We start from the raw sequence: 8,609 nt of genomic DNA on the forward strand, positions 1-8,609 counted from the left end.
CGTCTCTTCTTGCCATTCGCTAACGGACTCCAGAGTCATTTGTGTAAAAATGTGACAGCTTCGCTATTAAACTCTGGCAAAAAGTTGGACCCATTTGGTTTTCTCAAAGATTAATGTCCACGGGGATGCCAAGTTGTGGGGCCTTTCCTCTTTCTGTGCTAAATTGCTTGATCATATGTATTGCTGGATGCAGGGCACGAGCCACTATGTAAGATGGATTGGCGGAGAGGAGCCAAAACCTGCTTAGGGAATTATATAATGTGGCAGGTTTCCCCCCAACCTAGGTTCTGCAGCTAGATGACTTCCAAGCAGGCTGGTTGACTAAATTGCCACAGGAGTTAAGTTGAAAGAACATTGGAAGCACGGTTTTCCCAATCGGTTTCCATCGCAGTCTTTGCAGCTCCAGAGAAAACATCAAGGCAAAATAAATATTCTGAATACTTGGGAATTTCGTGGATATACATGTCTGTATTTGTTTGCAATCATCTCTCAGTGAGCCTATGGTTTGCATTAGAAGCAAGACTCGTCTAAAACCTGCAGGGGCTTTTTCCTATAACCTTAAGGAGTCTTTATTAAACAGTCCATCCAAGGATGGTAGGGCTTCCTGGAGTATTGGAAAGCACGCTCATGAGTTTCCCCTATGGCCTGTGGTAAGAACCTTGAGGATGCTCTCATAAAGAACTGCAGCAGACTTGGTATGTTGCCATTATGTTGCTTTAAGTGCCCCAACCTTTATTAAAGTCCTTTGTTTTTAATGGGTTGTAAACTTTCCTGTAACACCTCCCTGTCTTTATTGTTTCATAAGCCACAAGGTCACTGTCAACATCTGTTGGGCTGTTTTCTTGAAAAAGGTTAATTCTGCTACAGCAAGGACAAGTCTTGTAGAATAAGAAAGTTTAGTTAACAGTGGTTCTCAACCCTTTAATACAGCTCCTCGTGTTGTGGTTGACTCCCAATTTCATATTTACAAATTGAACATAATTAAAGCATAGTGGTTAATCACAAAAACAATATGTAATTATATATGTGTTTTCTGATGGTCTTAGGCGACCCCTGTGAAAGGGTCGTGAAAGGGTCGTTCGACCCCCAAAGGGGTCGCGACCCACAGGTTGAGAACCGCTGGTTTAGTACTTGGAAAGGACTTAAATATTATTAAACACACCCTGCTCAAGAGAGTAGAATTCCAAAATAATTACAATGGTGTCTACCACTTAAATTTTTCCTTGTATAACCATAAAAATACAAATTTAATATCAGGTTGAGGGCAATAGATAAATCTTGTAGAGGGTATGGATTTTTGAATTTCACCGCTAGCTAGATGTCCAAAAGAAAGAAGCACTGCTGGGATTTTTGAATGGAAAATGGGTAACTGACAAATGCTCGAGGCAATGGAGGATTGTTCAGCCCTGTGAACCCTTTCCAAGAGTGTCACTGGTGTGGAGGTCCGAGAGCTGCTCCAGGGGCTCGCAGTCAATGTGGAGAAAGACACGTAATAATGACTGTGTATGTGAATGCTACAGCGAAAGGGTGAATGGAGTGTCATGGTTAGCACAGAGGAATGAGGAAATTTTGCAGGAATTTTCTAGTAGCATCTAGGGTGAGGATGGCGATCCTCATTGGTTGATAGCCTGAGTTACTTCTCCAAATGCTTGCACAACTAGGATTCTGAATGGGAGCTTCATTCTCCTTTCATGACATACTACACCTGGATATTGGGGGAGCCCAGAGCTATCATGGGAAGGACTGTCAGTGAATTACAACATAGGCACTGGGTATAATTTCCTACATATCAACAGACCCCCGAAGGTTTTTGACATCTGAAAAACCAACAAGTCCTTGAAGCCATTATTGACCACGGGGAGCGACATGGTTTTTGTCTTCCAGAAAATCCAAATGATAACAACTGTATATTCAATAGGGTTGTACACATGTTCTAAAATATAGTTTCTTTAGGTTAGGATTTTATCAATTCAGAAAGGTCGTACTGGTCTACCAGGGCTGCTCAGCAGTTATTCAGACAGCTGTTGGACTTACCAGGAAGACAAATTATTAAAGGCCCTTTTAGCTGATAAGACTCACTCTTTTGCTTTGTTTCTGCATCAGTAGAAAACACCTGGATGGATCATCACTACATTCAGAGAGCACATGTCGGGTAGTCTTAAATAAAGAATAAGAGTGATATTAGATATTCCTTTTGGAGAGCATGCTGGGGGTATCTCTCAAACAATTTTTTCATATAGTGTAGTAGGAGATATACAACAAACATTTTCAACAAATTATATTTAAAATATAAAGTTATTGGGCATTGGGGGTAAAACAACCAACGTTCATTAATTTTTTTAACAAACGACTTTTGTTTTTTTCCCTATGGATAATGTATAAGGTGTCACCAGAGACAAATGACTTTCTCATAGCAAACATATTTCAGTTCCACAATTAATAAAATGAGAAGTTTAAGAACTTTTTCAGATCAGTCAGGAGATAAAGGATCCCCCAAGGGCAACCTTAGGGTTTGGTGAGGAAAGTTTGCCCATGCATAGAGCTGGGTATTCAGAGGCCTTGAAACCAAGGGTGACCAGGCCACATGACTGGTGACTGGCATTCAGGAGAGAGGTCCATCACAAGATTCTGTGTCCAGCTAAAAAAATTCAAATTAGAACTTCACATTGATTCGGATAAGGAACTCCACATTGATTCAACAACTTAAAAACATCTCTTCAAGCCCCCGAATAGGAAGGTGGTCTCGATAAGACTGACCCCAAGGTCTTGGTGGCAACAGTCAGTGGTTGAATATTGGCCTATGAACCAGGAGGTCATGGTTTGATTCCCAGTCAGGGCACATGCCTGGGTTGCAGGCTCGATCTCCTGTGTGGGGTGTGCAGGAGGCAGTCGATCAATGATTCTCATCATTTATGTATCTGTTTCTCTTTCCCTCTCCCTTCCTCTCTGAAGTCAATTTAAAAAAGTTTTTGTTTGTTTGTTTTCATTTTTAAAGAGTGATCCCAAGGAAATCTCTGGCCTGAATCAAGTGCTGAGTCTTCAGAGGCTCTGAATCATCAATTGAGCAACATTTGGAATCCAAAGTTTGGAAAAATGACATCAGGGACCTTAATAGTACACTATGGAATCTGAATTCCCCAAATATACAAATTACTCCTTCAGTCTCCCCATTCCCTTTCAAATACTTGCAATTCCCAGTGAGTATCTGTTTCACGTGTCCACTAATAAGTCTCAAGGGCAGACAGTCTGAATTCCAGGAATTGATTTGCAATCAGTGGCTTCTCACTTGGGCAACTCCGGACAGTGGCTTAGCCTCAGGCCCAGCAGGGTTTATCACATGTTCCAGAGCAAGAAGAAGGGAATATGGCTGTCTTAGTGAGTCTGGGCTGTTATGACAAAGTACGATAAACTGGGTGCCTTAGTAACAACAGAAATTGATTTCTCACAGTTGTGGAAGCTGGAAATCTGAGATCAGCTCAGTTCTGGTGAAGGCAGTCTTCTGGGCTGCAGATTTCTGACTTCTGGTTATATTCTCACATAATGGAAAGAGGGCAAGTGAGCTCTCTGGGATCCCTTTCATGAGGGCAAAAGTCCCACTCATGGGGGCTCTAATTACCTCTCCAAGGCCCCACCTCCTAATACCATCCCATTCGGGATAGGATTTCAACATATGAATTTGAGAGGATACAAACATGAAGTCCACGGCAATGGCCTAAAAGAGATTTGTTACAATGTTTGAAATTATTACATTAATTATTATATTAATACTAGAGGCCCGGTGCATGAATTCATGCACCAGTGGGGTCCTTTGGCCTGGCCTGTGGGATCAGGCTGAAACTGGCTCTCCGACATCCCCCGAGGGATTCCGGATTGCAAGAGGGTGCAGGCCAGGCTGAGGGAACCCACCGGTGCATGATTAGGGTCAGGGAGAGACGCGAGAGGTTGGCCAGCCGGGGAGGGACCATGGGAGAGCTCCAGGGCATGTCCAGCCCATCTTGTCCAGTCCCGGCCAGACCCCAGCAGCAAGCTAACCTACCAGTTGGAGCGTCTGCCCCCTGGTGGATAGGGTATGTCATAGTGACTGGTCAACTGGTCGACTGTCTGACCCCTGGTGGTCAGTGCACATCATAGCGAGCGGTTGAGGAGCCTTAGCATATCATTAACATATTATGCTTTGATTGGTTGAATGGTATATCGGACACTTAGCATTAGGCTTTTATTATATAGGATATTTGAAATGTTAATAGAATCTAATATTAACTAATGTATTCATTCTATTACACTTTATTTAATGATGGCTAATTATTCTTCTAAGCACTATCAACAATATTACAGGTAATAATACAATAATTTGACAGTGAAAAAATAAAACCATTACTATATAATCACTTTGGGAGTAGGCAAAAACTGTTGTTTTGTTTTTGTTTTCTGAATAATGGTTAGTTCTGAATAATTCCAGAAAGATAGCATTGAATCCAAGAATCTTCCGCCAAATTCTTCCTAAATGACACCTTGGCATCTGTGAGGGCATGTGCCTGGCTCAAATGGAAGCATGAGCAGTTGACCAAATGCCCTGAGGTTTACTTATTCTTATGAAAACATGTCTGAGCTATAGAACACATAACATACCTCATTCAAAAGCCAGTCCGCTCTTCCTCACAATCCCAGAAGTCTTACTCAAAACAGGACATGTAAGGGAATGCCACTGCTCATAACGCTGCTGGAAATTTGATGAAGAATTATATACACCACAAAAACATTCATTCCTGTCATTTAAAATTTAAGTTGAGTCTGTTACATGCTCTGACCACTCAGGTGATGAGTTAAAAAAAAATTCTAAAGAAACTCAATTACCAGAGACACATCTCAAATCTGAAGACTCATATGAATTTCTAACTAAGTATCAACTCAGTAAGTTAAAATTTTCTTGTAGTGCCTCCTTATTAATTTAAAGTAATGTAATCAGGGGCTATTATTATAATTCTAGCATAGGCCAATACTTTTTATTCCATGTTGCTTAGTTACAAAGTCTGATCTTAACATACATTAATACAACAAAACAAAATTGAGATAATTAAACCAAAAAAGGCAAAGCTAAAGTTACACTAGCTTCAAGTGTTCAGCCTGAATTATATAGCTGTGTAACTGACAAACTCCTCAATGAGTATTGTGATTGGCTAGCAGGAACATAAATTTAAATTTTTAGTTAATATAATCTTGGGCAATTTTCTAAACTTTGTTGGTTTTCATTTTTAGATTAGAAAAAGAATGAGTTGGAGCAGTTCTATGCTTCCCAATTGGATTGCATTCTGCCCCAGAAAAACTTAGTCATTTCATGAATTTTTTAATCTTAATCTTTATGTACATTAAGAATTACCCCCAACCAGAATAAGTCATATGTTATCTACATATATGCAATAACTTTCCAAATGTATATGAATGTATGTTTAATTTTTTAAATGCCACTAAATCAATAAAATGTTTTCTCCACATATTTTTGGTCAATAGTTACTGAAAGAACAATTGTTATTATGTGTGTCCTGAAAACATACTTATATTAAAAATAAGGCTTCATACTCAAAGAAGGTGGAAATCACTAAGCTAGTTTATTTCTGAAATTAGGAAAATCTAATATTATTTTTCTTCCTTTTTCCCTCCATCCCTCTCCCCCTCTTTTCCACCTTCCCTCTCTCTTTCTTTCCTTCTCTCTTTCTTCCTTTTTTTCCATAAAAAGGATGCTGATTTATCATGAATGAATACACTCTTAATATTTGATTTCCAAATTAATCTGAAAATAGGAGTCCTGGAAACATTTCTATAGTTCTCTGCATAACCGATGGACATACTGCAGAAGCCACGTAAACAGAAAATCCAAACAAAGCAAAATGAAATCGAGTGCCAAGGTGTGTGAAAGAAAATTCAGTTAAGAGACCATAAAGCTATAAATGAATATTTGATGAGCCAAGACTTTTTACTATAAAAGTGCTCCATTTTACTAAAGAGGAAATTGTACCATGAAGAGGAATAGCTAAAGACCCACAAAACATAAAACATGCCTTTATGGTATTCACAAATATTCAGTGTTTCCAAATATACACAGTGACTAGAAAACAGTAGTGCCAAAACAGCCATCATAGCAATAAACTGGGTCATGTGGAATGACATACAAAGTTAGAGGGAATTTAGGGGAAAACAAAGGTATTAGGACCAAGAAAAATCAATTTAAACATCCTTCTGGAGGTACATCTGTCACTTCGCTACCTGTTCGCACACTGTTTCTAAGGGTAATGGCTCAGGTGTCAAATGCATGTGTATACTGCCACATGCGAAATGGAAATTATGGGAATAATGAGTAACACACTGTCAGGTAACTCGTAGATATTAGCTTTTATTAGTATAAAAGTCTCTTTATCCTGTAGGCTGCACTTAAAAAAAATACAAGTTAATCTTTACCTGTAATAAACTTTAATATTCTGCTTTCCAAAAAAAATACCCCTTAAAAATAAATCTGAACAGAAAGGGGGAAAATAACAAAAGTAAGTACATTTCTACCATCAAATTCTTTAGACCAAAAATAAATAAATTGACCATGTTACATAAGGCATTGGTGCCATAATATTTCTCTCCAAAAAGTGGACACAAGGATTCATAAAGCAGACTTACTTTTCAACAGCTTTCAAGACATTAGAGAGGCAAGAAATCATTGTAAATGTATTAGCTAAGTACCTCCGATCCTCTAATGGATAGGAGTCATTTAATCTGAGACTAAAAAAAATCAAGAGTAATGATTTCTTATCAATAATAATGTTTAGCCCAGCTGGCATGGCTCAGTGATTGAGCATCCACCCAGGAACCAAGAGGTCACAGTTCAATTCCTGGTCAGGGCACATGCCCGGGTTGCGGGCTCGATCCCCAATGTGGGGCGTGCAGGAGGCAGCCAATCAATGATTCTCTCTCATCATTGATGTTTCTATCTCTCTCTCCTTCTCCCTTCCTCTCTCTAAAACCAAGAAAAAAAATAATAATGTTTATATTTTTTAAATATTATGAAGTGAAATAATACAAAAAACATATAAAGTTCTTAATACAGGACTAGGATAATTATTGTGAATTCAGGTTCATCACCACTGGGGCTCATTAGCATGTAACTCTAATGTTTGAAAAAAAGTATTTATTTTTGGAATAAAAGTATTTATTTTTGGAGGTGGACTTCACTATTTTATTCCCCTAGTCCAGTGGTCGGCAAACTCATTAGTCAACAGAGCCAAATATCAACAGTACAACGATTGAAATTTCTTTTGAGAGCCAAATTTTTTAAACTTAAACTATGTAGGTAGGCACATTATTATTAACTTAATTAGGGTACTCCTAAGGCTTAAGAAGAGCCACATTCAAGGGGCCAAAGAGCCGCATGTGGCTCGAGAGCCGCAGTTTGCCGATCACAGCCCTAATCAATCCCCCATCCATCTGCATCAACCCATCCCTATACACCTTACTCCACATGGCTTACTCTAACATGTTGAGGGCCACTAGGACCTTGAGATCTTCTCCAGACTCTACTTTGTTTTCCCTAAACCACGTGAATATTCAGGGTGCTGAGACGCTCTTTATGATGATCAGAAAAGAAGCAAAGACACTGGCTTGTCCTAGATCTACAGAAAGACTTTCCCTGACCACATAATCCAAACTGACCCCTGCTTATTCCTCCCCCATTGTGTTCCTGCGACTGCCTCTGTTATTCATTCAACCAACATTTACTGAGCACATATTGCACTTATTCTGTTAAAAGTGTGTACTTGTTTAATGTTTCTCTCTCCCCACTGGATTGTAAATTCCTGTGGTTTTATTCCCCACAAGAATATATTTGTCAAATAAATAAGTGAAAGAATGAAGGAATCTGTAAATTAAGTTTTTTTTTACCTTCACCTGCAGCCAGCTTTTGAAACTTCTCCCTTGTCTTTCTCTGTTCACAAGAATGGGGGGTGGTAGAGGGTGGAGAGGGACCTCCCATAATGACATCAGCACAGGAGGGACAGTCCCCTCTCCTTCACCCTTCCTTACTCCAGGGCAGAGATGAAATCATGCTTTGAGAATTCTTAACGAGCTTCTACTTACTTTCCCTTGCAAAAAGGACATCGGGCTTGCAAAGGAGGGTAACCCATGCCACTTGCACTTTAGAATCTTAGGTTAAACATGCCACCCCTATTTTGCAGAAATTGTGGAATCACCCTCACTTTAGCTGTAGATATTCTTTTGTGTGAGAGTGACTGAGCATGAATCTAAAATTCCGATGTGCATTCCTAAAAGATAATGTTAGAGTCTACGTTTTGTTTCTCTACCTCCACACAGCTATATCCTGCCATAACTAACATCTTCTATGAATACGGTGAGAACACATTTCTATTTTCCAGCAAAGTCCTAATTTGCCCAGAGCAGTATCCATTCACACCTTGATATTTTACTAGTATTTGCAGTTGAATATCACCTCCTACATGAAGTTTATTTTTTAATTGCCAGAAAAAGCCTTTCCTCCTCTTATTTATTTTATATCACACTATAGTTCTTCTTCAGTAGTTAGTTGGTACATTATGTCTCTCTAAATGGAAACC

The sequence above is a fragment of the Myotis lucifugus genome, unplaced genomic scaffold (genome assembly GCF_000147115.1).
Source record: "Myotis lucifugus unplaced genomic scaffold, Myoluc2.0 scaffold_193, whole genome shotgun sequence".
NCBI lineage: Eukaryota > Metazoa > Chordata > Mammalia > Chiroptera > Vespertilionidae > Myotis > Myotis lucifugus.